Raw genomic sequence first — 17,156 nt, 5'->3', positions numbered from 1 at the left:
GTCTTCCAAGAGAGGAACTTTAAATCACAGGTAGCTGCAGGCTCACACAGAAGTGCAGTGAGTGACTATAGCACTAGAGTCAAATCCCAAGGTGGGAGAGGATCTTTGAAAGGGGGCTTCAAACATAGTATACCTTTAAGGAAAACTCTACAAAGTCTATGAAACATCAAGGGCTGGTCTCCAAACCCATTGTGAAAATTCGAAATAGCTGCTAAGATAACTTTGATCATAGAAGCAGAGGTGCCTTTATTAAAGATGGACATTGGGAAGTCCAGGATTTTTTCTACTGGTGCTGAAAACTGGTCTAGACCGTTTGTCAGAAGCCCAAATAGAAAAACACTTCCATTTGCTTAGGTATAGAGTCCTGATGGATTGTTTATGAGATGCCAACAAAATGTGTTGTACAGGGGATGGTATATCATAATGCCTGGTGACTATTGGAATTGGAGCAACCAAGCTGTTAGCTTGAGAGTCTGAAGATTGTGATACACTAGTCCCTGGGGATTTGACAAGAGATCCGGAACTGGGTCCAGAGTCTAAGGGTGGCAAAGAAGATGAGGTCAAAGGAAGTGAAACCATATGTTGGGGCCAATAAGGAATAATGAGGATTACTTTGCTTCTCAACCTAGACACTTTCTTGAAAAATAGAGGGATCTGGGGAAAGGCATAGAGGAGACTCAGGGGCCCCTAAGGGGGAATTAGGGCAAAGTAGCTTCTGCACTTGCTTAGGGGGGAAGCAAACAGGTTGCAGCAAGGCTGGCCCCAGCGAAGAAAGATCTCCTTTGCTAATCTGAAGTTCAGAGACCACTTGTGAGGCACAAGGATGCATCTGCTCAGTTTGTCTATCATATTTGAATTCCCCAGGGTGTGCATTGCTGTCAGAAAGTGGTTGGAAGTTATTATAGCCCATTGCCACACTCTATGGGCCTCTCGACATAATGCGTAGGACTTATTTCCCCCCTGTTTGTTGATGTACCAGACTACTGACATGCCCGATTGAATAGCTATCATCCCCAGAAGTAAGGCAGAATGAAACGCTTGCAATGCGAGAAGCACTTCTCTTAACTCCAGCACACTGAAGAAGGTCGATGAAGCATAGACCCGCTTCCCAAATCTGTCCATCGCCCTGGACTCAAGGTTCGGGGGATGGACAGTAGAATGCTCTTCGACTAGGTCTTTCTTGGTGGCGGCTGCTACCACCATGGCATCAACTACCAAACCCTTAGCCCAATGTGGCTGGTCTTCAGGAGCAGAAAGGATTTTGTCGGGTCTCCGGGGGACTGGTTTGACAATGTCAGAAGCTTTCCAAGCCCATGGAGCGATCAGTTTAAGTTGTCAGTGGGCAGGGTAATTCAGGAGGTGGATGGTTGAGCACCAAAGGCCTGCAAGTACAAGGATTCTTCAGAGGATGTGTCTTGGGGCTTCCAGTCATCCTTCTGTTTAAGGATCTCAAGAATGTCTCCAAAGGAGACATCTTCCGAAGGTTGCCATGGGGAACCCTCCACAACATTGTAATCTATGTCCTCAGTGACTGATTCTTTGGGAGAATCAAGGTGTTTCCTCTTACACAATCTCTTCCAAGGAGGTTCGTCAGTGGGAGCATCTAAGGAGGACTCGGAAGAGGGTGCTTGCTGTTCAGGGGCAGAGGTTGGTGGCAGAACTGAAAAAGCTGGGGTCACAGGAACAGACTTCAGTAACCCAGGAGACATCTGGGAAAAAACAGTGAGTAAAGCTGTTTTCATAGCCTGAAAGGCAGGGTCCCCCGAGGAGGAATGGGAGCCCGAAACGGAGACCGACAAACCCGGAACCTGGGTCACACATTGCCCTGAGAGCCCCACCTGATGGACCGGAACTGGCTAAGGGTCCACTGCCGCTGTAGCCATAAGAGATACGGATGGCTCTGTAGAAAACCTCTGAGTTGACTTGAAGCCCCCGTGCGCGATGGCAAAGACATTGTTCAGGAGACCCTATGGTGCAGATGGCACCAAGGAGGCCAGAGCCAGATCAGTGTCAAGGACAAGACTGTAGTCAGCGCCAAAGTCATTGGAACCTGGGAAGTCAGAGCCGATGGCTCTAATGTCTGTGCTGAGGTCATAGGAGGAGAATAACTGGGTGTGGATGGAGAAAAAACACATGCTCCAGAAGGGAAAGGGGTCTGAACAGAAAAGAGACGACCCCGGGCTGTCAAGATCTGATCCACCAACATCCATTTCAGAAAGACTTCTGGTGGAGTGCATCGAAAAAGCTGAAGGGGACTATGGTCTTTCTAGGCATGGACTAGGTAATTGTCTGTGGAAAGGGTCTATACATGGTGAATAGGTAGATCTGGGTTCTAAAAAGAGTACCTACCATAACGTTCCATGTTAGTTGTCTTCTTCTCGCCTTCTTTCTTGCTGGATGGGTTCGGAGCCAATCCTCGGCTCCGACTCGGCATATACTAAAGCTCGAGAGCTATTTTTACCGGATCGAGGCTCCCCTATATCCCACAATGCTAGGCGCCAACTAACCAGATCTCGTTTGATAGCTAACACCATAGCAGTTCTGTCCTCAGAACAAAGGAGAAGGAGGAATACTAAGAAAAGGTAACCATGGGAGACCATACTGGTAAGAAAATAAGGCCCCGTAGGATGCTATCAGTCTGTCCAGGCTAGGGGGTTGGAGGGTGGGACGCAAGAAAGAAGGCGAGAAGAAGACAACTAACATGGAATGTTATGGTAGGTACATAACTTCTCAATGTTAAGTTGTCAATCTCACCTTCATTCTTGCTGGATGGGACCGCATCCCTAGCATCTCAATCCTGGGTGGCTCATCGGAACAGACTCTTGAGGACGGTGGAACCAAAGTTAGCTCGGTTTCTGGAGGCCATGTCCAATTTTTAATGAGAAATAATAGTATGGGGGAGAGGCCCATGTGGCTGCCGCACAAATGGAATCTAAAGGCAACCTATCCTGAAAGGCTGTTGACGTAGCTAAGGCTCTAGTTGAGTGGGCTCTAGGTCTTGAAGGAAGTTCTTGATGCCTTAGTTCATAAATGAAAGTAATGACAGAGGCCAACCATCTAGAAAGGGTTACTTTGGAAACTGGAAGGCTTTTCCTCCCTTCAGCATAAGACTGAAAGAGCTGCTCAGATTTCCTAACTTGCCTGGTTCTGTCCAGGTAGTAACGGAGTTGACAGTGAACATCCGCTCTGTTGGAGTAATTAGGGAAGAAAACTGGGAGATCGATAGACTGGTTTAGATTTGCCTCAGAAGATATCTTAGGTAAAAAAGATGGGTTAGTTCTGAGGGACACTATATCTTTATGGAAAACCAGATAAGGAGGACGAACGCAAAGGGCATGAAGTTCTGAGACTCTCGTTATGGCCACTAGAAATAGTTTTCCATGAAAGTAACTTCAAGGAACAGGAAGCCGCAGGTTCAAAGGGAGGGAGAATCAAGAAGGTTAAAACTAGATTCAAATCCCACTGCGGTGGGGGATCTCTGACCGGGGGCTTAAGTAAAAAGATACCTTTAAGGAAGGCTTTACAAAGCTTATGGGACATAACAGAGGAGTCTGAAAGGCCAACATGAAAATTTGAAATGGCTGCTAACTGGACTCTGATAGTGGATGAAGAAGATCCTGATTGAAAAAGTTCGGCCAAAAAATCCAGGACTGATTGGATAGATGCAGTGAAAGGGTCCATGTTCTTAGATTTTGCCCAGAAGGAAAAACGTTTCCATTTGCTGGCATAAATCCTCCTGGTAGAAGATTTGTGGGAAGCTAAAATGATGTCACGCACCGCATGGGAAATAAAGGGAAGCCTGGCTAAGGTTGGAAGTGGAGCAACCAAGCTGTGAGGTTGAGAGAGAGGAGGGATTGGTGCAGCTTGTCCGACTGATGGGTCAAGAGATCTGGAACTGGGTCCAGATGCCAGGGCTGTTCCAAGAGGTAACGATGCAGGAACGGAAACCAAATTTGTCGAGGCCAGTACGGGGCAATGAGGATCATTGTGGATCTCGATGCGATAGCTTTCTCAATCAACTGAATGATTAATGGAAAGGGGGGAAAAGCGTACAGAAGACCCCGGGGCCAATCGTGGACTAGACCGTCTCTGGGGGGGGCCGGGAAGAGAGTGAATAATTCGTGGCACTTGCTGTTCTGAGGTGTTGCGAAAAGATCGCAGCAGTGCTGACCCCATTTTTGGAAATTTTTTTCCACTACTGACTGCTTTAGAGACCACTCGTGCGGCATGAGAATGGCTCTGCTCAGCCTGTCCGCTATGATGTTGGCCTTCCCTGGGATATGCGTTGCTATCAGAAACCGCTGAGAGGAGATCACCCACTGTCAAAGTCTGAGTGCTTCTCGACATAAGGGATAGGACTTGGTTCCGCCCTGCTTGTTGATGTACCACACTACGGACATATTGTCCGTCTGAACTGCAATAGTCCCGATGGGAAGAGAGTCCTAAAGGGCTTGCAACGCTAAAAGTACTGCTCTCATCTCCAGAACATTTATGTGCAGGTGGCACTCGAAAGGTTGCCATGCGCCCTGGACTGTCCTGCCCTGAAAATGCCCCCCCAACCCGATCAGGGAGCATCCGTTGTCACCGTAGCAACCGGGGGGGGGATGAAGGGTCTGCCCTGAATCACTTGAAGGGAGACCATCCACCACGACAGGTATTTCTTGCATGACTGGGCTATTAAAATGTTGTGTGACAATGGGAGCTGTTGAAAGGACCACTGGGAGAAGAGCATCCACTGAAGGATTCGCATGTGAAAGCGAGCTAGGGGAAGTAACGTAATGGCTGCAGCCATGAGACCTAAAGTCTTCAGTACAAACCTGGCCTGGATTGTGTTGTTCTGAAGAAGGATATGAACATGTTCGCGAATATCTGAGACTCGTTGTGCCGTTAGTTTTGTGGACAGTTCGACTGTGTCTAATATGGCGCCTATGAAAGTAGTAGACTGACAAAGCAACAAAGCAGACTTTTCGAAATTTATGGAGATACCTAGCTCTTTGCAAATTTGAATGGTGTAATCTCTGGACTGAATAAGTTGACGCCTGGTGGTGGCGGTAAGGAGCCAGTCGTCCAGATATGGAAACACCTGGAATCCTTGACACCTCAGGTGAGCCGTAACCACTGCCATGCATTTGGTAAACACTCGGGGGGGCTGTAGTGAGACCAAAGGGCAGGGCCCTGAACTGGTAGTGACTGGCCCCCAGCCGGAAGCGGAGAAACCTCCTGGAGCGCCTGTGCATCTTGATGTGGTAGTACGCATCCTGAAGGTCTATAGAGCACATCCAATTGTCCTGGCCCAAAAAGGGTAGAATGGACTGTAGCGTGACCATCCGGAACTTCATTCTTCGGACAGACTTGTTCAGTGTGCTGAGATCCAAAACTGGTCTCCAGTCCCCTGTCTTTTTTGGTACCAAAAAGAACTTGGAGTAGATTCCGGATCCTTGCTGGTCTGCTGGGACTGGTTGGATGGCCCTTTTTATTAGCAGTTTTGAGATTTCTAATACTGCTTGTTCCCTTAGACTGGGTGGAACATCTGGAAGGGGCCTTTTTGGCTGTGTTGGGGTGTGGACAAAGGGAATTTCGTAACCCTCAGATATGATCGACTGTACCCGTCTGTCTTGGGTGAGGGAAAGCCAGGCTTCTGGGTACAGTGATAATCTTCCCCTGACTGCCTCTAAAGGCGGACAGTCGGGCAGCTTCTCAGGGATGCTGGAAGGGCTGGCCAGAGACAGTTTCTCTGCTACCCTGATTTTGCGGACCCCCTCTGCCCCTGGGGCGGCGTCTGTTATTGTCCCCCCACCTCTAGAGGGGAACTCACCTCGTGCGTCAGGCACAATTCCCTGTGGTTTGCGAAACCACATTTTTCCACCCGTCTGACCCTTAGGGTATGGTCTAGACGGTGTGGAAAAACAGACTCCCACGGCAGAGAGAGTCTTGCCATCCTGTTTGCATCTGGTCAAAGTATCCTTCACTTGAGGTCCAAACAATGCCGAACCATCAAGGGGGAGTTAGTGAATGACGCCTTGAAGGGTTCAGCAATGTTACAAAGCCACATCCAGGAGTGACGCCTTAAGGCCACGCCTGTGCCTGCAGCCCTACTCGCTCCATCGGCCACATAGGAAATAAGCCGCATGGAGGAGTTAACAATCGAGTTCAGGGTTGCCAGCTGGGAGTTGATTTTGTCTTGAGAGCCCGCAGCTGTTGGATCCTGTAGAGTATCACCCATTTCTTTGAGCATGTCTCTTTGAAGGCGGGTGAAATGACACAAGTAATTCAGCGACCCCATGGCAAAGGTCGCAGAAGAAAACATCCGCTTGCTGTACCTATCCATAGTCCTAGAATCCTTATTAGGTGGATGGATCGGTACTGAAGGATCAGCCAGTTCCCTCTTAGTGGCTGCTGCCACCACGATGGCATCAATAGGGACACTCAGTTAAAAACTACTTATCAGAAGGGGCTGTGATAAATTTTGAAGGCCTCCGCGGGGTAGGTTCCATCGAGTCAGGGGCCGTCCATGCCTTCTTCACCACCACTTCCATAAGGGGGTCAAAGGGTGGAGACACCCTGGAGGTGGAAGGGCGAGAACCAAACGCCTCTAGGTAAACCGACTCGTCCTCGAAGGATTGAGGGTAGACCAGTTTCCCCTCTGCTTGAGGATCTCAAGGATATCAGAAAAGGAGACATCCTCAGAGGGGGACCATGGGGACCCATCCGACTCATCCAAGTCGGTATCAGATGTGACTGACTCAGGGGAGTCAACATGCTTCCTCTTACATTTCCTCTTCTGGGGGGGGGCTCCCCTGACAGATCAGGGGAGGCCTCAGAAGAGGAGGATGCTCCCAATGGGGGCACCTGAGGCGTAGGATCTCTGCGGTCAGGGTTGAGAGGATGGGTAGAGACCATAGCAGGCACTACAGTGGGAGGAGCTGAGGGAGCCGACCAAGGAGCAGGCACAGGGGCCAGCACACTCCTCATGACCTCGAAAGCACCCCTATCAGGCAGGGAAGAAGGTCCCTGCTCCGAAGAGATAAGGACCCCTCCCGGCACGGAGAGGGATGGCTCTGAGGCCGATGTCGGGGCCGAACTCACCTGCGCCGAGGCTCCGAGAGGGAGAACGGGGTCAGACAAGGGTCCGACGCCACTCGCCCCCTCGGAGCTGACGAGGGAGTCACGGCGCCCGGATCCCTCGAAGGATGGCACCACGGAGGAAATCGGAGCTGAAAGGTGTGATATCGGCTCTGACGTGTCGATGGTCCCAGCTCCCACAGACTCCAGCTGCGAGCTCAGAGGAAGAGTCGAAGGGGGAATCGACGATGGAATGGGAATAGCCGCTGTCTGATGAGAAGGGCTGTGAAGCATCTGGGCCAGTGCCTGCGACTTAAGGAGTCTAACCACCCTCCCGAGGTCATGATCCGAAACCTGGAAGACCGAGAGGAATGGGACCGATGGCTGCGCTCTGAGAGCAAAGGAGATCTTGGAGCCGAATGTACTGACTCCAATGAAGGGAACCTGGAGCACTTACGACTCGAGGACGGTTCCGAGTTAACTATCGGAGCCGACTGAGTTTTTGTAGCATCGGTTCCAGTCGGACCCAATGTAGAAGCCGAGATAGCACCACTGGTCAAAGGCTCTGTACGCGGAGCCGATGACTTAGTGGGCTTCAAAGGTTTGCCCGACGAAGACTTGGCCGGGGAACCTTCGGGCTTCAACAAGCCTCTCAAAATCAACTTGTTTCTGCGTTCCTGCAGGACTCTTGGGCTGAATGCATGGCAGACAGAACAAGAGTCCTGCAGGTGCAGAGGGCCCAGGCAATAAACACAAGAAGTGTGACCGTCTGTCAGAGACATTTTCTGACAGCACGAGTCACACTTCTTGAAACCTGAGACCTTGGACTCTTTAGACATCCTGAAGGTATGAAAAGTAAAAAACACACACAACCACACACACACACACACTAAAGTATCTTAGTCCAGTCACACCACACACACCGAAGACTAAGATTAACAGTAACTATATATATATATTAAACTGAAAATTAACTAACAGTTTAACTTCAAAACTAAAGTAAAACTTAGCCCGAAGGCCTAATAATATAAGGAGTGGCGGTAGGGCCGAGGGATATAGAAAATAGACCCAAAAGGGGAACTGTATAAGGCAGATACAGTAAAGGGGTTAAACGGGATATAACGGTACACTAACACTGAAAATAAGAAGTGAAAAACCTTACCAGAAAACTGCCATTTCAAAATCTAACCCGAGAGCCGGCAAAAACGCAACCTCGCAGCTAAAGCGGCAAACGAGATCTGGGTAGTTAGTGCCTAGCATTGTGGGATGTAGGGGAGCCTCGAGCCGGTAAAAATAGCTCTCGAGCTTTAGTATATGCCGAGTCGGAGCGAGGATCGGCTCCGACCCATTCAGCAAGAATGAAGGCGAGATTGACAACTTAACATCTACCATTAGCTTCGGCACCGTCTGTTGTGCCATGGGGGAAAGAGTTGGCACCAAAATCGGAGATGTTGAGATAGTCGAAGCCATAGATTTAGAACTCTGAACAGACATAGGCCGTGTAGAAAGTACCGAAATGCTTTTCGGTGCCGGAGACTTTGACAGTTACGAAAGTTTCGGAACCTTGGTTTTCAGTTCTGTGGAGGCACCCTCAGAGGCATGCTTATGCTTTTTAATGGTCGGTGCCGAAGGAGATGTTGGCACTGAGCGAGAGGACTTAGAGCCAGAGGGTGGTCGGCCTTGGACAAGGTTCACAGGTTGGTACTAGGCTATCGGCCCTGGGGCCTATACAAGCCTAGCCATAACAATTCCCTGGCTATTTCCTCCCACACTATTTACTTCCCTGGACCCCTGTCTAGCAGGGTGACTGGTGATCCCCGGGGTGAATTTCCTTTCTCCTACCCAATCATCAAGGTTCCTTTTGAAGAAGGCAATAGAGGTGCTCTGCTTGACATGTATGGGCAAGTCTATTCCAGAGTCTGGGGAGTCTCTAGGTCAGGAACCTATCCCTCCAGCATGTTTTGTTTATTGTGATGACAAGATTTAGATCCCTGGAGCGTGTGGCTCTGAGGGATTGGGATTTAAGTGTAGCATGTCCAACAACTCTGGGTTTGACATGGCCTTGTATGTTAAGCAGAGATCGCCTCGGAGTAGACGATATGAGACAAGAGTATAGCTGGAGTTTTTTAAAATGGTCATTATACGGCATCTGTTTAGGCCTGTGACTCTTTTAGTGAGGTTTTTCTGCGGCCTTTCAAGTTGTTGCAGATGTCTTGAGAGGTACATACCAAATGGGGCATTATATTCTATAATGGGGCTATTGAGGGATGAGTACAGTGGGACAATGACCTTTTTTCTGGATGAAAAGCCCTTAGTGATGAGGTGTGCCACATAGGATTTCCAGACTGTTGTGGCGATGTGGTTATTGAAGGTGAGACCACTGTCCACCTGTGTCCCTAAGTCTCTTATCACACTTTCGGTGTTTAGTGTATGGCCACCTATTTGATAATTCACGGGTACATATTTTTTCCCAAAGGGGATAACTATAAATTTTTTGGCATTGAGCTTGAGCCCATGACTCTGGCACCAAGCATCTGTTTCTGTAAGGCCCTTTTGTAGCGTATCCACATCATGTGGGGATTCAATAATGGCACCCAGTTTGCAGTCATCTGCGAACTTTGTTAGCCAGAGTCCCTTAGTGTTGGTCTGTACTTCAGAGAAGTAGATACCAAATGAGAGGTCTAAGGACTGAACCCTGAGGTAATCCACTTGTCTGGAGCTGAATTTGGAGTCAGCTACTTTTACAGTGTGGGTTCTGTCAGTAAACCAGTTGGCAACCCATTGAGTGATGTAGGGATTAATGCCCAGCTTAGTAAATTTATCTATGATTCCAGAGTGGGGGTGGTGTCAAAGGCCTTGGCAAGGTCCAGATAAGCTGTGTGGACTTCCTTACCCTCGTCCATGGCTCTGGAGACTGATTTGAAAAAGTCAATAAGGTTCAGGAGACAAGATCGGCCCTTCACAAACCCAAACTGGGTGGGGTCCAGTGTTTTAAGGTTGCCAATGTCTTTGTTTATAAGTTCCATGATAATGTGTTCCATGGTCTTGTAGATCAGGCTCGTCAGACTGATGGGGCAGTAGTTCCCGGGATCCAAGGTGGATCCCCCCTTGTGGAGTGGGATAACTGTAGCTGAGCACCACTCAGTGGGCACGAAGCCTGAGGTGAGGGTATGATTAAACATGACACTTAGGTGAGGTGCCAGTTCATTTTGTAGTTCATGCAGTACACAGCCCGGGATGTCATCTGGTCTCATGGATGCTGTATTATTAGCTTTGGAGAGAGTGTTTTTTTACCTTTGTGGCCGTTATTACTGGAATTTGGCAATCTTCCAGTATTGAGATGGGCCATTTAGGGGGTGAGATGGAACCTTATGGTGAGTACATAACTTCCTGATCTAAAGTAGTTGACTTCATTTGATCATCAGCCTGTGGGACAGAGTTCCCCAGCTACCAAAACCTTGGGTGGCCCTCATGGAAGGATATTCCGAAGCACCGCAGAGCCAAAGGATGCTCTCCCCTTTGATACCATGTCCAAGTTATAATGAAAAATGAAGGTGTGAGATTAGGACCAAGTAGCCGCTGAACAAATATCATCCAAAGACACTCTAGACCAAAAAGAAGCTGAAGTAGTCATGGACCTGGTAGAATGGGCATTTATCCTACCCGGAAGTGACATACCTTTGTCTGTGTAAATCTGAAGGATGCAAAGGGAAATCCATCTAGCAATGGTTACCTTAGAAACTGGTTTGCCCAGGAAAGGTGTAGCAAAAGACACACACCACTGATCAGGCTTGCAAAAGGCTTTAGTCCTGTGTAATTAGAAACATAGCTGTCTGTTATGTACGTCTAATAAGTGTAATTTATTTTCACCCCTATTATGAAAATTTGGAAAGAAAACAGTTAAATTGATTGACTGATTATTTGTTTCAGAGGCCACTTTTGGCAGAAATAAGGGATTAGTACGAAGTGAAACCCTGTCTTTATGGAAAATCATATATGGAGGTTTGACAGATAATGCCTGGAGTTCTGACACTCTCCTAGCAGAGGTAATAGCCACTAGAAAAGCTGTCTCAAAAAGATAAAAATTTAAAATCCACAGAAGCAGCAGGCTCAAAAGGTGGAGCAACCAAAGCTTGTAAAACTAGAGCAAGGTCCCAAGGAGGAGTAGGATCTTTAATCGGAGGTCTTAAAAAAAGGTACTTTAAATAAAGGTTTTGCAAAGTTTGGAGGAAGCTAAAGAAGCCATGTTCTCACCTACATGGAAATTGGAAATGGCAGCCAGTTGAACCTTTACTGTAGATGAGCTGGCACCCTTCTGGAAAACGTATGCCAAGAACTCAAGGACCGCTGGAACAGGAGCTATGAAAGGGTCCAATTCCCTTTGAGAAGTCCAGATAGAATTTACTATGGCATAGTTGTGAGCTGCCACCAGAATAGTCTTCACTGGGGCAGACAGACCGGGAGTCCTAGCAATCAAGGGAACCGTAGCAGCCAAGCCGTGAGCTGCAGACTGCTCAGGTATGGATGAGGGACCCTCAAGGGGTGCAAAATGAGATACGGTATCGGATCCAAGATCTGTGGAGGAACCATCAGATGAGACCAAAGGAAGGGAAACCAGACTTGGCGAGGCCAGAATGCGGCAATGACGATGACTTTGCTCCCCAACTGGCGAGCTTTCTGGAGAAATTTTGTCATGAGAGGTAAAAGGGGATAAGCATAAAGAAGTCCGGGAGTCCAAGCATGGACCAGAGCGTCCATGGGGGGATTCCCCCTGTGGGGATCAGAGTGAAGAACTCGCTGCACTTTGCGTTGGAAGGAGATGTGACAAGACTGCAGCAAGGCCGACCCCACTCGAGGAAGATCTGCTCTGCTACAGAAGGACTCGGAGAACACTCATAAGGCATCAGGATAGTTCTGCTCAGCATGTCCACCAGTATATGTTAGATCAACCCGGTATGTGTGTTGTTACCAGAAAATGGTTGGTAGAGATTGCCCATTCCCACACTCTCATGGCCTTGCGACAAAGGGGATAAGATCTGGGTGTTCTTTGTGTTTCACTGTTGCAGTCATTACATTTGGGTTATCCTGCTGGCAAATTGCCCTCAGTCGGCCAGAATTCCAAAGTCTTGGGTCCTGTCGACTCTTCCCTGACGTCAGGGTATAAAAGATGCAGCCAACACCATTTTATTCTGTCTTTCTTGCCGCGCGGTGCCCGAAGCAGAAGCAGTTTGCAAGTGCCGGTTGGCCGACTCCTGAGATTTTCGTGTTCAAGTTTCGGATTCGAAGTCTTCTTTAAAAGCTAAGTACCCCATTGGGGAAGCTTTTTTCTTGCTCCAGACCGATGTCAGAAGAGATTTTGCACTTGGAACCAAAATCAAGGAACTGATACAGCTGTCCCAAACATTCCTCAGATTTTGCAATACTTAACTGAGATGCTGGACAAAGGCCTATCTTTTTCATCAATTAAAATCCATGCCTCTGCCATTTTGGCTCATTGCAATACAGAGCCACCACTCTTTTGTCATCCTTTATTAAGGCAGTACCTCAGAGGAGCCAAAAAGTTAAGGCCTCCAAGGAGAACGCCAATACCTGCATGGGACCTCAATTATGTCTTGGAAAAACTCACCTTACCTCCTTTTGAGCCAGCTGCTACTGCGGACATAAAGTTATTATCTTGGAAAACAGCTCTGCTCCTAGCAATAACTTCTGCAAGACGAGTTTCAGAGCTACAGGCTCTTATGGCTGTGGAACCTTTTATCAATTTCTATCCAGACAGGGTTTCTCTGAGAACAAACCCTACATTTATGCCTAAGGTGGTATCTAGTGTAGCCCTTAACCAAACAATTAATTTGCCAACTTTTTATCCAAATCCACAGAACAAGGGGGAGAAAATTCTGCATTCTTTGGACGTACACAGGCAACTTAGATTCTACTTGGACAAAACTAAAGTTTTCAGAAAAACAGAGCAATTACTAGTAGCATATGCCACAGCATCACAAGGAAAGGCTATCTCCAAGCAGATTATTTCAAAGTGGATAGGTCACTGCATTCGTTTCTGCTACTCACAGCATGGCAAACCAGTGCCTAAGGGCATTAGGCCACATTCAACCAGAGCTGCAGCCACTTCTGCAGCATTTCTCAGGGGAGTTCCAACCAAAGACATCTTAGAGGCTGCTACTTGGAGTTCAGTGCATACCTTTACAAAACATTACAATCTGCCTCTTTACTCTAAATCCAGGGCAGGCTTTGCCACTGCAATTCTGCATGGCCTCATAGCCGCTCCTACTGCTGTCTAGCTTCAGCCCCCCCCCCCAACCATAGCTTTGGGACTCAACCCAAATGTAATGACTGCAACAGTGAAACACGAAGAACATAGTGCAGTTGTGTACACTTACCATAAATGTAGATGTTCGAGTGTATTCACTGTTACTCACCCGCCATCCCCCTTATTTTTGCTGGAACTTTTCTTTACCTCTCTAAACTATACAACCTAGGTGGTGTATTTGCTTATAGATGAAGGTAAAGCTTATTTTGGTGCATGTATGTTTTATTTACATTTCAGCCTAACCTTTTGGGGGCACCTGACATCTGGAATAAAATGGCGTCGGCTGCATCTTTTATACCCCTGACGACCTGACATCAGGGAAGAGGAGACAGCAACCGACGTAGGACCCAAGACTTTGGAATTCTGGCCGACTGAGGGCAACCTGCCAGCAGGATAACCCAAATGTAATGACTGCAACAGTGAATACACTCGAACATCTACATTTATGGTAAGTGTACACAACTGTACTTTTCTCCGTTTGTTGATGTACCAGACCACTGACATTTTGTCCATCTGAACTGCAGTATTTCCCAGAGGAAAGAAGGCATGAAGGGCCTGCAACGCTAACAAAACCACCCTCATCTCTAGAATGTTGATATCCTATTTGATCTCTATCAGGGACCACATGCCTTGGACTGTCCTGCCCGAGCAATGCCCCCCCACCATAGTTGTGAGGCATCCATGGTCACCGTGGCTTGGGCAGGGGCTGCAATAAAAGTTTGTCCCTCGATTAGAACTGAGGAGTGTATCCACCAGCAGAGGAACTTCCTGCAAGCGTTGCTTATATGAATAGGATGGGTCAATAGTAGATCTAGTAATGACCATTGAACCACTAGTGTCCACTGTAGTACCTGCATATGCAGACGAGCACAGGGGAGAAGAGTAATGGTGGCAGCCATGGAACCTAGGGTTCATAATACTGCCTCGGCTGGAGGAAGATAAGTCTGAAGGATCACGGACACATGATGTAAGTTTTGAACTCTCTCTGGAGATAGAAAGAGCTTGGTTTGTAAAGTATCTGTTCTTGCTCCAGTGTAGTCTAAGAACTGAACAGGGTCCAGTGAAGACTTGGATATGTTGATTGCAATTCCCAGCAAATCTGACAGTTTCAGGAAATAGTCTCTGGCCTGACAAAGTAGACGCCTGGTGGGAGCGGCAAGGAGCCAATCGTTCAGGTATAGGTAGACCTGTATCCCCTGAAGCCTCGGGTAAGCTGCTACTACTGTCATGACCTTGGTGAACTCCCCGGGGGCTGTGGTGAGACTGAAGGGTAGGGCTCGAAATTGATAGTGATTGGCCCCTAGCCGAAAGTGGAGGAACCTCCTGGAGCTTCTATGCATTTTGCATGTCCTGGCAATCTACTGAGCACATCCATTCGTTATCCTGCAGGTAAGACAGGATGGAATATAGAGTGACCATCTGGAACTTCTCTTTGGCATCTGACAGGTTCAGGGTGGAAAAGGTCCAGAATAGGCCTTAGGTCCCCCCGTCTTTTTTTGGCACTAAAAAGAACCTGGAATAGATCCCTGATACGGGCTGATCTTGGGGGATGGGCTGGATGACTCGTTTCCTTAGCAGCTTTTCTATTTCGAGTGCTGTTACCTCCCCTTGTGCGGGTGGAACGTCCAGGGGATGTTTTGTGGTGATGGAAGGAGCCACAAAGGGGATGGTATAACCTCTGGATATTTGATGACATGGACTCCCATGCCATCAGGTACATCAAAAGATGACCCCAGACTGCCTCCAGAGCAGAGCAGTCGGGCAACCCCTCAGGGCTGCTGCGCGAGCCTGTCTGAGAATGGTTCTCAAGACCTGCAATTTCTTGGACCCCCCCGCCTCTGGGCCAGTGCCTTGTTCCCCCCTGCCTCTAGGGAAAGATGAGTCCTGAGTGTCCCGGGAATACTGAGACTTCCGGAACTACATCTTCTTTTGCTCACGCTGATTCCTGGAAAAGGATCTTTGGGGGTTAGAGAAGCGGAGCCCGATGGCAGACAGTGTCTTCACATCCTTTTCACTTTGGACCAACATGTCACGACCAGTCTTCCCAAACATGGAAGAACCATCATAAGGGGCATTCGCAAAAGACGCCTTAAAGGTTCCGTGAACTGACATAGCCTGAGCCAGGTGTGACGCATCATGGCAACGCCGGACCTGGCCGCCCTTGCCGCTCCTTCAGCGACATGCGAAAGGAGGCACATGGACGTATTAGAAACCGCTGTGAGAGTGGCCATTTGCACTGAGAATATGAGTTTATCCTCCAGTGACATGGACTCGGGGGGGGGGGCACTCCTTGACCAGATCTCGTTGCAGTCTAGTTACATGGGCCAAATAATTCAGCGCCCTTATATAAAAGGTGGCTGAAGCATATGTCCACTTTCCCAGACAATCCATTGTCCTGGACTCTCGGTCAGGGGGATGGACCGTAGAACTTTCCTGGGCTAGTTCTTTCTTAGTGGCGGCTGCTACCACCATGGCATCCACTGGGTCTGTCTACAGGAGGGCTCAGGATTTTGTTGGGCCACTTGAGGACTGGCTCTACGGTGTCCAGCTCCTTCCATGCCCTGGTGGTAATAAGGTCCACCAAGGGATCTGCGGGGGGGGGGGGGCAGCCAGGAGGTAGATGAGCCCGTGCTGAAGGCTTCCAGAAACAGACTCGTCCAAGGAAGGCTTGAGGCAGACCAAAATCCCCTACTGGTGCAGGATTTCCATGATGTCTCCAAAGGAGACCTCATCAGGGGGTGATCTGGGGGAACCTTCCCCTTCCTCCAAATCGGTATCCTCAGTGAGTGACTCTGGAGAGGAATCCAGGTGCCTCCTTTTGCATGTTCGTTTGTGAGTAATCTCTTTGTTGGGGCTCTCCAGAGAGGGCTCGCAAACTACTTAGAAGTTATGTACTTATCATAACATTCCATCTGAGTAGGTGGATTCATTTGTCTGCAACCTGAGGATAGGGATCCGATATCGGATCCGAACCGGCATGGTTTATCCAGCTATGGATCAGAGCTCCTAGCTCCTCCCCTCACCCATAATGCCCTGCTCTCCCTACATGACCTCAGATCGAGTTTGCCCTGCACCAACTACCCTAACCAAAGGGTAACACACCCTATGCAGGAAACTGACAAGGCCAGGGGGAAAGGAGGGCGGGATGGTTGCAGACAAATGAATCCACCTACTCAGATGGAACGTTATGGTAAGTACATAACTTCTAAATCTGAAGTAGGAGAATTCATTTGTCAGCAACCTGTGGGACAGAGTCCCCAGCTACCTGAATCTTGGGTGGCCATCATGGAAGGTTATTCCGGAGCACCGTGGAGCCAAAGGATGCTCTACCTCTAGAAGTGACGCCCAGCTTGTAATGAGTAATAAAGGTATGAGATGAAGCCCAAGTGGCTGCTGAACAAATGTCATCCAGAGGAACCCTAGACTTAAAGGCCGCTGAAGTAGAGACAGACCGGGTCGAATGAGCATGGACTCCCTCCGGTGCGGGCCTCCCAGAGGCTTGGTACGCCAACAGAATACACTGAGAAATCCAGCATGACAAAGAAACTTTGGAAATTGGTTTACCCAGATTGAATTTGGCAAAAGAAATGAACAACTGGTCTGATTGCCTATGACCAGCTGTCCTATGAAGGTAAAAACGAAGCTGCCTGTGAACATCCAAGGAATGCAGCTTGTATTCGCCTTTGTTTTGATACTTAGGGAAGAAAACAGGGAGGTTGATAGACTGTTTAATGTTAGCTTCCGAAGCTACTTTAGGAAGAAAGGAGGG

The sequence above is a fragment of the Protopterus annectens genome, chromosome 2.part1 (genome assembly GCF_019279795.1).
Source record: "Protopterus annectens isolate FY-2018-M chromosome 2.part1, PAN1.0, whole genome shotgun sequence".
Taxonomy (NCBI): domain Eukaryota; kingdom Metazoa; phylum Chordata; order Ceratodontiformes; family Protopteridae; genus Protopterus; species Protopterus annectens.
The sequence above is the reverse complement of the archived record's forward strand: the minus strand, read 5'-3'. Positions refer to the sequence as shown.